Here is an 11,159-nt window from a genome sequence, read left to right on the forward strand (position 1 = left end):
TGGTTTCCCATGGCGTTCAAGGACGGGGCCCACACCTGGCTCCAGAACCTGGCTCCAGGCACAATCTCCTCCTGGGAAGAGATGCGCACCCGCTTCATCGCCAACTTCCAAGGTACTCGCGACCGGCTCCCCGCCATGAGCGACATGCGCCGCATCAAGCCACAACCCGGGGAGACCCTGCAGAAGTACATCCAGCGCTTCATCAACGCACGCCTCAAGATCCCCAAGGTGACTGAGGAGGCCATCATCTCAGCTTTCTCCGATGGAGTGCGCGACGTCAAGATGAAGGTGGAGCTGGCGATGCATGAAGACATGTGCACTTCCTTGGAGCTGTTCAACTTGGCAAACAAGTGCGCCAGGGCTGACGAGGGGCGTCTCTCCCTCCTCGAGCTGCCTGCCGCAGACCCAGAAGAGAAGAAGCTCAAGGCCAAGGATGTGAAGTGCAAGGGGGCTGCAGTGCTTGCGGCAGAACCAGACACCAAGCGGGGCAGAGATCAGCCCGAACCTCCCAAGGGCAGCTGGTACTGCGTGTACCATGACCTCCACACCCACAACACCAACGAATGCCAAGAACTCCGAGCCGTGCGTGAAGGAAGGATCGGCCGTTGCCCCGACCGGGGTGACCGGGGCTACGGTCGAGGAGGAGGAAGAAATGCAGGATGGTGGGAAGACCGTGGGCCGCGCCAAGGGTGGCATGATCAACCTCGTGAGGATCGCTGGCAAGACCCGCCTCGCGAGAGAGGATGGAGAGATCAGCCTCGCGAGGGAGACTGGAGGGATCAGCCTCGCGAGGATCGCCCGCTAGGCAACGCAGGCCTCCCACCGCAGCCGCCGCAGCCAAGGAGAAACGAGGACCGCCATCAGGACGAGGAGGCTGGGGGCTTTCAGGAGCCGCGCGCGATTGCCTGCATCTTGGGCGGAGCACAAGCCCCAGCCCCTCAGCGCAACTTCAAGCAGTTCGCCCGCGAAGTGAACACAATACTCCCCAGACTCGAAGCCACATGCCCCCTCAGGTGGTCGGCGTGCGCCATCACGTTCAGCTCAACAGATCAGCTCAAGTGTGCAGCAACCGCCGGAGTCCTCCCGATGCTTTGTTCCCCAATCATCAGCAACGTGGTGGTCACCAAGACCCTCATTGATGGCGGGGCAAGGCTCAACATCCTGTCCGTGGAGACGTTCAACAACCTCCAAGTGCCCTACAGCCAGCTTCAGCCGACCAAGCCCTTCTCCGATATGACTGACGGCTCCACGGTCCTGATTGAGCAGGTCCGCCTCCCTGTCACCTTCGGGGCACGCGACAACTACCGCACCGAGCTCATCGACTTCGACGTCGCTCACATTTGCCTGCCGTATAACGCCATCCTTGGGTACACAGCACTGGCCAAGTTCATGGCCGTAACTCACCACGGCTACAACATCCTCAAGATGCCAGGAAGCGGCGGAGTCATCACGGTGCCCTGTGAAGAGAAGGTCGTGGTGTGTTCCCTGGAACGAGCCTTTCAGGCCGCATCACTGGAAGACCCGGATCGCAGAAGCAGGAGGCTTCCCGAGACCACCCCCAAGAAGAAGACATCGTCCGACTCGACCACTCAGGAGGCAGGCCCCTCTAGGCCCGCGCCTGCCCAGGGGGAGCCTCCCTCCATCGCATAGGAAAGCGCGCCCGGCGCCCCCCTCAGGCAGGGCTCGAGGGCTTTCCCCTAGGGCCACCGACCTAGCTAGGGTCACGAGGGAGGCACTTGGGCACCACATGGAGGCGTGTTTTGAAGCACGTTTCCCTCAAGAAGGAGCAAGGCAAGGAGGTCCAGACCCACAGGAGTTCGTCAGCAAGGCCATTCAGGAGCTACAGGAGTCAAGAGTCATGAGGGGCGCCCGCCGCCTACCAGCAGTGGCCCCCCATCCAGACGAGGATGGTGGGCTGCGCGTCTGCATCGACATACCAAGGCTCAACCGAGTCGTCTCTCTGGAGCGCCTCTGGCCCTCGCGAGTGGGGCGCTGCGGAGGTCTACCCCACAGCTACGTTCGCATGCCCTACGGCTTGCCGAACACGGCTGATGCGTACCAGTGCCTCATGAGGGGCATCACGGAGGTACGAGAGGCCAGGCGTTCCGCGGCCCTGGCAGAGATGGAGATGGCCCATGAGGAGTCGCCAGCGCCTCCGGAGCCTCCCGAGGCCCCTGGGCCTGGGGGCTCGTGAGGATCGGCTCCCGCAGCCCCCCGAGCCTGCTACACCAACACCCCTTCGTCCTCAACATCATCAGGTGACATCTTTCGAGGTTTACTTCCAGCTGGGAGCGCCCCCAGGGCTGCATTATTCCCAGGCCGCATGGGTCCGTCCCTGCAGCGTGTATCCCTTTTATTTCGTGTCGATTAGCTTACCTTGTTGGGGGCGCCCCTCAGGCTGCATGATCCCCAAGCCGCTCGGGCCAGGCCCAGTGGCATGTATCCCATATGCGTTTATTTCCGATTATGCGTTAGACCCACCATGCTTGATTATTTGATTCCGGTCTGCGGCACCTCTTCTCCTCCATGCCGACTACTTGCGCGTTAAACGGGGGCACCTGAGCATCGCGACTCAGGGCTCTTATTGGCTCTCCAGCCCTCACCCTCTGGCCTTGTCCATGGCATCGCGACCTGGCATACCAGCGACGGCTGAGACCAGCTCGAGGGCCGGGACCCGAGGACGTAGAGTGCCGACATCTAACCAAATTTGCAGGGACACATCACAAGATAAGGCCCAGTGCCAGGCGCAACCCGCCTAGAGGTAAGGCCCCGCGAGTCCCGCGCTGGCTCACGGGTGCCCAGATACACCTCGCCAGGCCCTACCATGCCAGCCACGTGTCAGGGCGGGGCTGTACACGCCCCGGGGCTCCTCCTGGAGGGGGCCCCCCTCCCACGTACCAGTGGAAGCACCATGCTCCGCGCTGGCTGACGACACTGCCGAGGAGCAGCTATGCTCGTACACATACGGTAGCACTATGCTCCGCGCTGGTGATAAACAACTGAGGGTGGCCCCCGGGCCGCATCAACCTCAGGGAGCCCAGAGCTCAGTGTCTAGCCTCATCGTAACGCCTCCCATCGGGAGTGCCGTGCGAGGGGGCTGGGCACGGGGGCTGCGCCTGGGTCACACCCAGACGCACGCCGCCCGGCCAGGTCCCCCCGGGCCTGGTCCGTCGCGCGTCTCTCCCCGAGCGGAGCCAAGGTACGAAGGCCGTTTGAGCATCAAGGGGGACTCCTGAGCATCGCGACTCAGGAGCCTAACTGGTCACGTAGCCCCTCACTCCGTGGCCCCGTCCTGGTTTACGGTCGGGACCATCCCTGGGTGAGGCACGCACACGGCTGGGCCCTGCAGACGTAGAATGGTGGATCCACCCGCATCACACCTCCCTACTTGTTGTTCGTGCACCAAGGGGGACTCCTGAGCATCGCGACTCAGGAGCCTAACTTTTCACGTAGCCCCTCACTCCTTAGTCCCGTCCTGGTTTCCGGTCGGGACTATTGCTGGGTGAGGTACGCGCGGGGCCGGGCTCTGCCGGCGTAGAACGTAAGCAAGTAGGAAGGAAAAACGCTAATTTCAAGGAATTCAAAAGCAAATATTATAGTCCACACTGTTATTTCAATGCCAAACGCAAGTTTAAACGCCTCCCCGAGGCATGATATGTTTGCAGGAATTAAAAGCAGGACAGGAGCCATGACGGAGTCACTTGGCGGCGGGGGAGCAGCACGGAGCGGGTTCGCCTCACGGAGCAGCAGGGTCGGCAGCGCCTTGCTCCGGCTTGGTGCTGAAGGCCCGGAACTTCCCCAACAGAACCTCCACGCGACCCTTCACGGCCTCGGCAGCGGCAGCGGCACGCTCACCGCTCACTGGCTCCAGTAGGCTGTCGAGGTCGACACCGGGATCGCGAAGGTAGATGTGGCTGAGGACCCACGTCAGTGCTGCAGAAGACATGACACGCGCCTCGGCCTCGGCCGTGGGGCCAAGGCCAAGGGCGACATCTTCAAGAGCGTGAACCAGGAAGGGAAGCAGCTTGGCGGGGCCGTCCTTGGCACCAGCCAGCGGGCTCTCCAAGCCGCTATCGTAAAGCGTCCTCAGCGAGGAGCGAGCCTTCGCCTCCAACTCCGTGAAGGCCGTGCGGTCCTCGGCAAGAACCAGGGCCTTGCCGTCCAGCTCGGCCTTCCTCGCCCCCAACTCCTGCTCCAGCGCGCCTAGGCGGTCGCGGCGCTTCCTGAGCTTGGCCTCCCGGCCCTCGACGACTGCCTCGCGAGCCTTCACGCCTTCTTCCTGCTCTTGGCGAAGGCAGACCTCTTCCGCGAGCCGATCCCGCAGGCCTTGCAGCTCGCCCTCCAGCGCCTTGCAGCGACCGCGGACGTCGACCACCTCCCCCAAGGCTGCATCACGGGCAGCCTTCGCCTCCAGGACAGCCTGCTTCTCCTCGTCGCATGCCGTCTAGGCCTGGACCAGCGCCGCCTGAATCGAGGCGTCGGAGCGAACCCATCCAGAAGCCAGCTCTAAACGCCCGGCCACCAAGCGAGGGTCGGCGCCAAGAAGATCCTGCCGCAGTCGGTCCAGCTCAGCAACAGCACGATCCAGAATGGCAGAAGGAGATGGAGGGACAATGGCCGGTGGATTAGGAGGAGAAGGCGGCAGCGCAGCCGCAGCATCCTGAGGTGGAATCTGCCGCGCCCCGACAGCTGTAGTGGCGGCGGCAGGGAAGAGCACCTCGGGAGCCACTTGGGCCGTGGGGGCTGAGCTCGCCCCAGCCAGCTCAGCCAAACCTCGCGAGGACGACCGGGTAGGAGAAGCCTGTGCGTCGCGGTCACCTTCCTTCGCGGGCAGAAGCGCCGCCACGGATGGGACCTCGGGAGCCCCCTTCGGCTTCTTTGCTGCGGGCGCCAACCTACCCAAAGATGCGGACGTCAAGCCTCAGAAGCAGAGCAAGAGATAGAGACAAGGATCGAATCCTTACGGGTCGTCGCCAGTGAGCTCAAGCGTCCTCCGGCCAAATTTGAAGCCTGAAAGTCGGCTAGAAGGGTCGACCTCGGGAAGCTTGGAGGCAGAAGGTGCGTCTGCGGTTCGCCCTGGGGCCGGGGGAGACCCGCAGGAGATCAGCCCGGTCCTGTCCTTCTTCGGGATCGGGGGAGAGCTCCCGCCATCCTGCTCGTCGTCGTCTATGTCGTCATCCTCGTCGTCATCATTCGGAGAGAGGCAGAGAACGCGGGACTTGCCTCGGGGGAGGGGAGCCCTCGACTCTCCGTCAGTCGCCTCGGAGTCAGGCCCCTTTCTGCGCTCCCCTCCCTCTTCCTCTTCGCTGGAGTCGCCGGAGGGCACGTCCACCGGTTCCTCGGGAGCATCTAGGGGCACTGGCCCATCCCCGTTGAAGACGGGCATGGACTTCACCACCTGCTCCCAGTCACTACGGAGGAACAAGGGCGTAGGAGCGCCCTACAACCTCGCCACATTGCCCCCGACCAGAGATTGGAGAACGCAGCCAGGTCTCCGGGGGGTTTGGACGGGGCCTCCACATTGGAAGCGAGTACTGCCGAAGCGGAGCCAGCCGGTGCTCCAGGAACTCCCTCAGCAGTGACGCGCCAGTCAGCTTCGCCGCCGCCATGTCGGCCGGCCTCAGATCCGCGTCCATCTTCTCCAACACCATCTTCACGTGGGGATCCATGAGCTCCGCTCGACCCCAGTCGCTGGAGCTCGTGGGATGCTCCATGGGCAAGATCAGCCAAGGGTGGATGCGCCTAGCATCCACCAAGATCCACTTGCTCCTGAAGCCCTCAATCCTCTTCCCAGAGTTCGAGATGGCAATGGCGCCGCCGGACGCGACGAAGCTCGCGCACGCGGAAGCGGTCCCGTGAGAGGTCCGGAGGTAGAAGTAGTGGCGCAGCAAGGCCACTGAGGGGTACACCCCAACATGTGCTTCACAATAATAAGCAAAGATTGCCAGGAGAAGGACGGAGTTGGGATGGAAATGCAGAGCCTGTAGCTTGTAATGGCGGAGGACAGAGAAGAAGAACTCGGAGAAGGGAGGCACCAGGCCAGCAACAATGGCACTTACGAAGAGCGGATAGAAGGTGCTCCCTTGACCTTCAGGGGTGGTGGAGCCGGCCTTGAACACCTTCTTCCCGTCGATGCCCCACGCCATCGCCATCCGGCGCAACCAGGCTGGGCCCGCCTCTGACACGTTCGGCGAGTCTAGGGCAGACGAGTACCAAGCTGCGGCCGGGGGCTGATGAGGCCCCATGGCTCCCTGGGCCGCGCGGTCAGAGCAGATCTGGAAATCTTGGAGGAAGGAAGGAGGGGCACAAGAAAGGGGATCTGAGCAGCAGCCGGAGAAAGAAAGAAGCAGGGCCTAGGCGGATGCCACTCCTTTATCAACTCGCGCGGTTGCTGAGGCGCCCACGTCCAGTCAACTGCCATGCGCCGCCCAAGGCCGCATGCTGTTAGGGCCCGCGGCGCTTCGCTCTTGCCCTTTCGCCTCCCTGCACGGCCAAGTTCGGGCGTGCCTTGGGCCTGGGGGCTACTATCGACATTCTGGGAATGGGGGTCCCCAGACTTGCCTGCCTGCGGCGTGGCTCAAAGGGGGGCCCAGCTCGGCCCATCTTCACCAACACAAACCCAAGACCCTCGCGAGGGGCCAAGCCTCGCGAGGCGGACGACGCGAAGCTTCCTCAGGCACGGCCTCGTCAGGCTGGCTCACGAGGAGGCGGAGAGATCAAGGCGGGGTACCTCACGAGGTGCCCATGACGCAAGCCATGACAACTCAGGGCGCCTGGCGGGTGCCAGCCCGCGCAGCGTCCTCCTTTCCTCTTTGGTACAAAGGGGGCAAGCGCAGCCGCGGAGTACCAAGGCATCAGGCAAAGGTTGCCGTTTTGGTGCAATGAGACCAAGACCAGGAGGACAACGAGATGGAGGTCACCGTGGAGCCCAAGCCGGCGTCATCACCAGAGCTTTGCGCAGGCGAAGACCGCTTTTGTCAGGATAGCTGATACATGCTGTCCCCCTTCAAATTAGCCCGCCATTGTTGGCTCCCTTCCCGCTCAATATTTGGGAAGAGGACCAGGGCCTCTATAAATAGGACTAGCCACCCACACAGCAAAGGGGGGGTTCCGGTTCAGTCAGGGGGTTCCAGTTCGGCCAGGGAGAGAGAGAGAGAGAAAGGTGGTTGAACTCCTCCCAGCAGTTCATCGCCTCAGCCAAGAACAGACCCTTGCGAGGCTGTTCTTCCTTGTATTGTTCATCATCATCAGCCCAAGAGGCAATCCACCACACCACACACTGGAGTAGGGTATTACACCACAACGGTGGCCCGAACCGGTATAAACCCTGTGTCTCTTGTGTTGTTCTTTCCTTAGTTTAGATCCTAGCACGGCGGAGGGGTGCAGGAAGGTAGGAGGCGAAATCTCTGCGTGCACCCCAGTGTTCGAACATCAAGGGTCTGCCGGAACCCGAAATCCGACAAAACCTAAACTAACTAGTGGCTGTCGCTCGGAAACCGAAAACCGGTACACCTGGGGCCTAACACTCCAGCCACTCATCGTATACTCCTGGCGTTGCACTTCTTCGTCATCGACGATCTATGCACCTGCATCGTCACATGAGTCGATGATTTGCAACATACATATTTGAGCACCTGCATCGTCACATGAGTCACATGAGTCGATGATTTGCAACATACAGACTTGGCAAAAATACAAGCAACATACCATAAGCATAAATAACAAAGTTCATCGTACTCAAAATGCCCGAACCAGAGTGTTCTTCGCTAGTTGAGGAGGATGGTTTAATTACGTCACAAATAAAGTTTTGTTGTGCATAACTCAAAGTTTCGTCATTCAGAAAGTATGGACTAAACGGACTCATTGTCATATATCGACAATCACTCCAACATGTCATTCCATCCATCCAAGTCAGGGTGATAGTCCCCGAGCTTAGTGAAAGGCTTCAGGTCGAGACGCTGAGTGGCTACGCATGTTTGGCCTCCTCCCACGACATTTGCCCTTCCTTGTATAACAGACCTCTTTTGTCGAGGACCTCCTTCACGATGACTTGGGCATGTTCATGCTGGATGTGTTAGAACTCAGCTCGAAGTCGATGATTCGGGATATCTCCAACGTTCTTTGCCCATTGCAGAATATGGGCATCGCCGGATTTAGGTGACATGCGAAGGTCCTGATGACCCCATCTATACTCCAACATGTGGTGTAGGACATATAATCCATCACTAAGAGAATCACTCGATTGCTGGATGCAACAGAAGTCGGTCTAACCGAAGGCGGGCTTGCCGTCCCTTTTCTTCTTGTCCTTGACCTCTCCACCCCGTACGCCGTAGTAAAACATAGCACTGTCAGGAACAGACTTGATGTGGGTGTAATCCTTTTTGTTCATGTTCTTTGACGACTCCAAGTAAAGAGCATGGGAGTATTGGGGGTAAAGGATGATGAGGACGGCGCGCCCGTCGCTGCGCAAAAAAAGTACACCTCAAATTAATTAGCCTCCACCGTGTAAATGAATGATTCAAATTGAAGGAAGGATATCCACGCGGATGAATTATAGGGGATGATAAGGCACGAGAATCACCTCCCTGTCCTTATTAGCGACCGTAAAATCGATGATGTAGTTCCTCGCGTATTCACGGTGCTCTACGCAGACTGCCAAGAAGCCCTTGTGCATGTAGAACGGGTCAGCGACACACATGTAAGGTATCTTCTCAATCCCTATGATGTAGTTCATGTACAAGGCATAAAGGCAGACAATCGTAAAATCTAGCTTCTTCATGTGAAACATGTCAAAGATGTAATCGAATCGAAGCAAGAACTTTTCTGCGGGGCATGAGTGGACGTACGAGCTTTGCCGCGACACGTTAACCACATAGAATGGGTATCTTGGATTTTCCGTGGCGATGAGGCTTTTCTCTCTCCGCAGCACATCCTCATGAAGTCTCCTTAGATTGCCGTGTGTGGCCTCTAATGCCACCTTTGGTAGGATTGGTTCACTAGCGACATGCCATTTTGCCGCACTGGGGATAGGTATATGGTCTTTAACCCGAGGCTGCTGAGGCGGCTGGATCATAGAAGCAGCTTTGTTGCCTTTCCTCCTTCTCTTCCTATGCTTCTTTCCTACTGGAAGTTCGTCTATAATACGTTCAGCCTGCGAAGGCGGCAATTCATGCACCGACTCATGACGCTCAAACCCTGAGTACTCATCATAGGTGCCAATATTGAGATATTGTTCAGTGTTATTGTCATCCTCATCCTCATCTATGGCGACGTGATTATTGACTAATGGAGCCTCTTCCTCATCCCGTCCGCTATCACCCAGCACGACAGCCGACACTAATTGGGTAGGTGGGGTGTTGATGTTCATACCTTGCTAAGGCTGCGTGCTCGTGGGTGTGCTCCCGGCCGCCTCCAGACAAAGCAGACTCTTTGGACACAACAGGACCCACCCATTGCAACTACCAAGCCGCCACAAGGTCTCATCGTCACCCCCCTAGTACCGGAGGAGCCAAATTCTTGTGGCCCGGTTTGACACTGACCACGGAAACCTTGAAGATGTCAAGGGGATCGGCCAGCTGTGGAACAATGGTTCCTTCGGCTTCATTATCGTCGCCTTCCCCACATCCTCCTTCTAGTCGCCGATGGTGTACAATATGGTGCACGGGGTTACTTCAGCCTGCAAAGACATGTCTGCGACGTGAGACATCCAAAAGGAAACGTAAACGGGAGATTATACATTTATTAAAGAGGGCCGGTGTGACAAATACCATGAGGGCGTTGAGCTCGGCCAAAGACGAAGCACCGCCGAGCACGTACGAGAAGAAGGACGGGCTGCAATGAGCAGGTGCGGGAGTCGGTGCAAGAGCCAGTGCGGGAGCAGGTGCATGAGCAGGTGCTAATGCTGGTGCAACACTAATCGAGCTGCTCCCAAAGAAGTCGACAAAGGGAAAGTCCGCTACATATTTTTCTGGCTTTTGCATGCTCCAATTGAAAACGGCCGGAACCAAGGCACTAGACATATCTGCAATCACCTGTTTTGCGGCAGCTACCACTGTTGCCACTGTCTCAACTGCAATCTCAACCTTCTTGTCGATGTTTTCTTCAGTTAACCTCCTTCTTTCCATTCTCTCCTTTGTGGTCTCATGGTTGTACTTCTTCAACATGGCGCCGTCTCCGACACCGTGCGCGCGTCCATACGATGGCCGAGTGTCCACCAGGAGTCGTTTCAATATGTTCAACACATGGTTGAATGGGGTGTCCCACTTGGGCCTCGCCAACGCCTCAAACGGCGAGTCTCTTTCGTCCGCAATCCTGTGCTGCTCTCTCTGCAAAAGGAACAAGGATCGTTTACAAATATGACTAACCATGTAGACGAATTGATCAGGGCACTAAAATTACCAGCAGTCTCATTAACTCTGTCGTGATCGGGTCCGTCTTGAAAACCTTCTTGACTGAGTCCCAATGGTGCCGTGCCCTGAGGACGTCACGCTCCCGTGGGGCGGTGAACTCCACCAAGGGGTCTGGGATGCCCAGAATTTCACGTTCCGTGTCCTCCTAGGCCCATATGGACCTCTTCCCACCGTAACCACGGCTTCCGAGGTGGTGGCGCCCCATGTTCCTTTGTTGAATCCCCTTCATGTACTTCGAATTTTTTTTGGCAGCTTCAACCTCGCAAGCCGCCTTGAATATTTCAAACTGCTCTTGCGTGATTGTAGGATTATCGTTTACAATCTTGGAGTAGGGTTCATTTTTGTTGACGATCCGATGTTTCACCCTTGTTTTCCAGGCGGCCAACGTGTCGCTAAACTTGGTCATGGCGTGTTTGTTTATCTTCTTCATTGCCGGGTCCTTATCTAGATTTTCATATTCCTTTTCATCCTGGCCCAGGAACAAGAATATCTGGTGCAGCTTCTTTAGGAGGGAGGGCCTCATGTTATCTATCTTCTTTAGTTTCTCATCATTGATGGTGGCTGTTGTCCGTACGATGCAGCCTATTTGATTGTCGTAGCATGATCGCACGTCCTCGGGCACTATTGGCTCAAAAATGTCGTCGTCCATCTCCGTGACCACCAGTCTAGTAGTCTCCTTGCTTTGGGCACCGTGGCCTCCTTGCTTTCAGTTCTATACCAGCTCCGCTAGTCTCGGCGCCGGTCTCAGTC

The sequence above is a fragment of the Triticum aestivum genome, chromosome 7A (genome assembly GCF_018294505.1).
Source record: "Triticum aestivum cultivar Chinese Spring chromosome 7A, IWGSC CS RefSeq v2.1, whole genome shotgun sequence".
NCBI classification, from domain to species: domain Eukaryota; kingdom Viridiplantae; phylum Streptophyta; class Magnoliopsida; order Poales; family Poaceae; genus Triticum; species Triticum aestivum.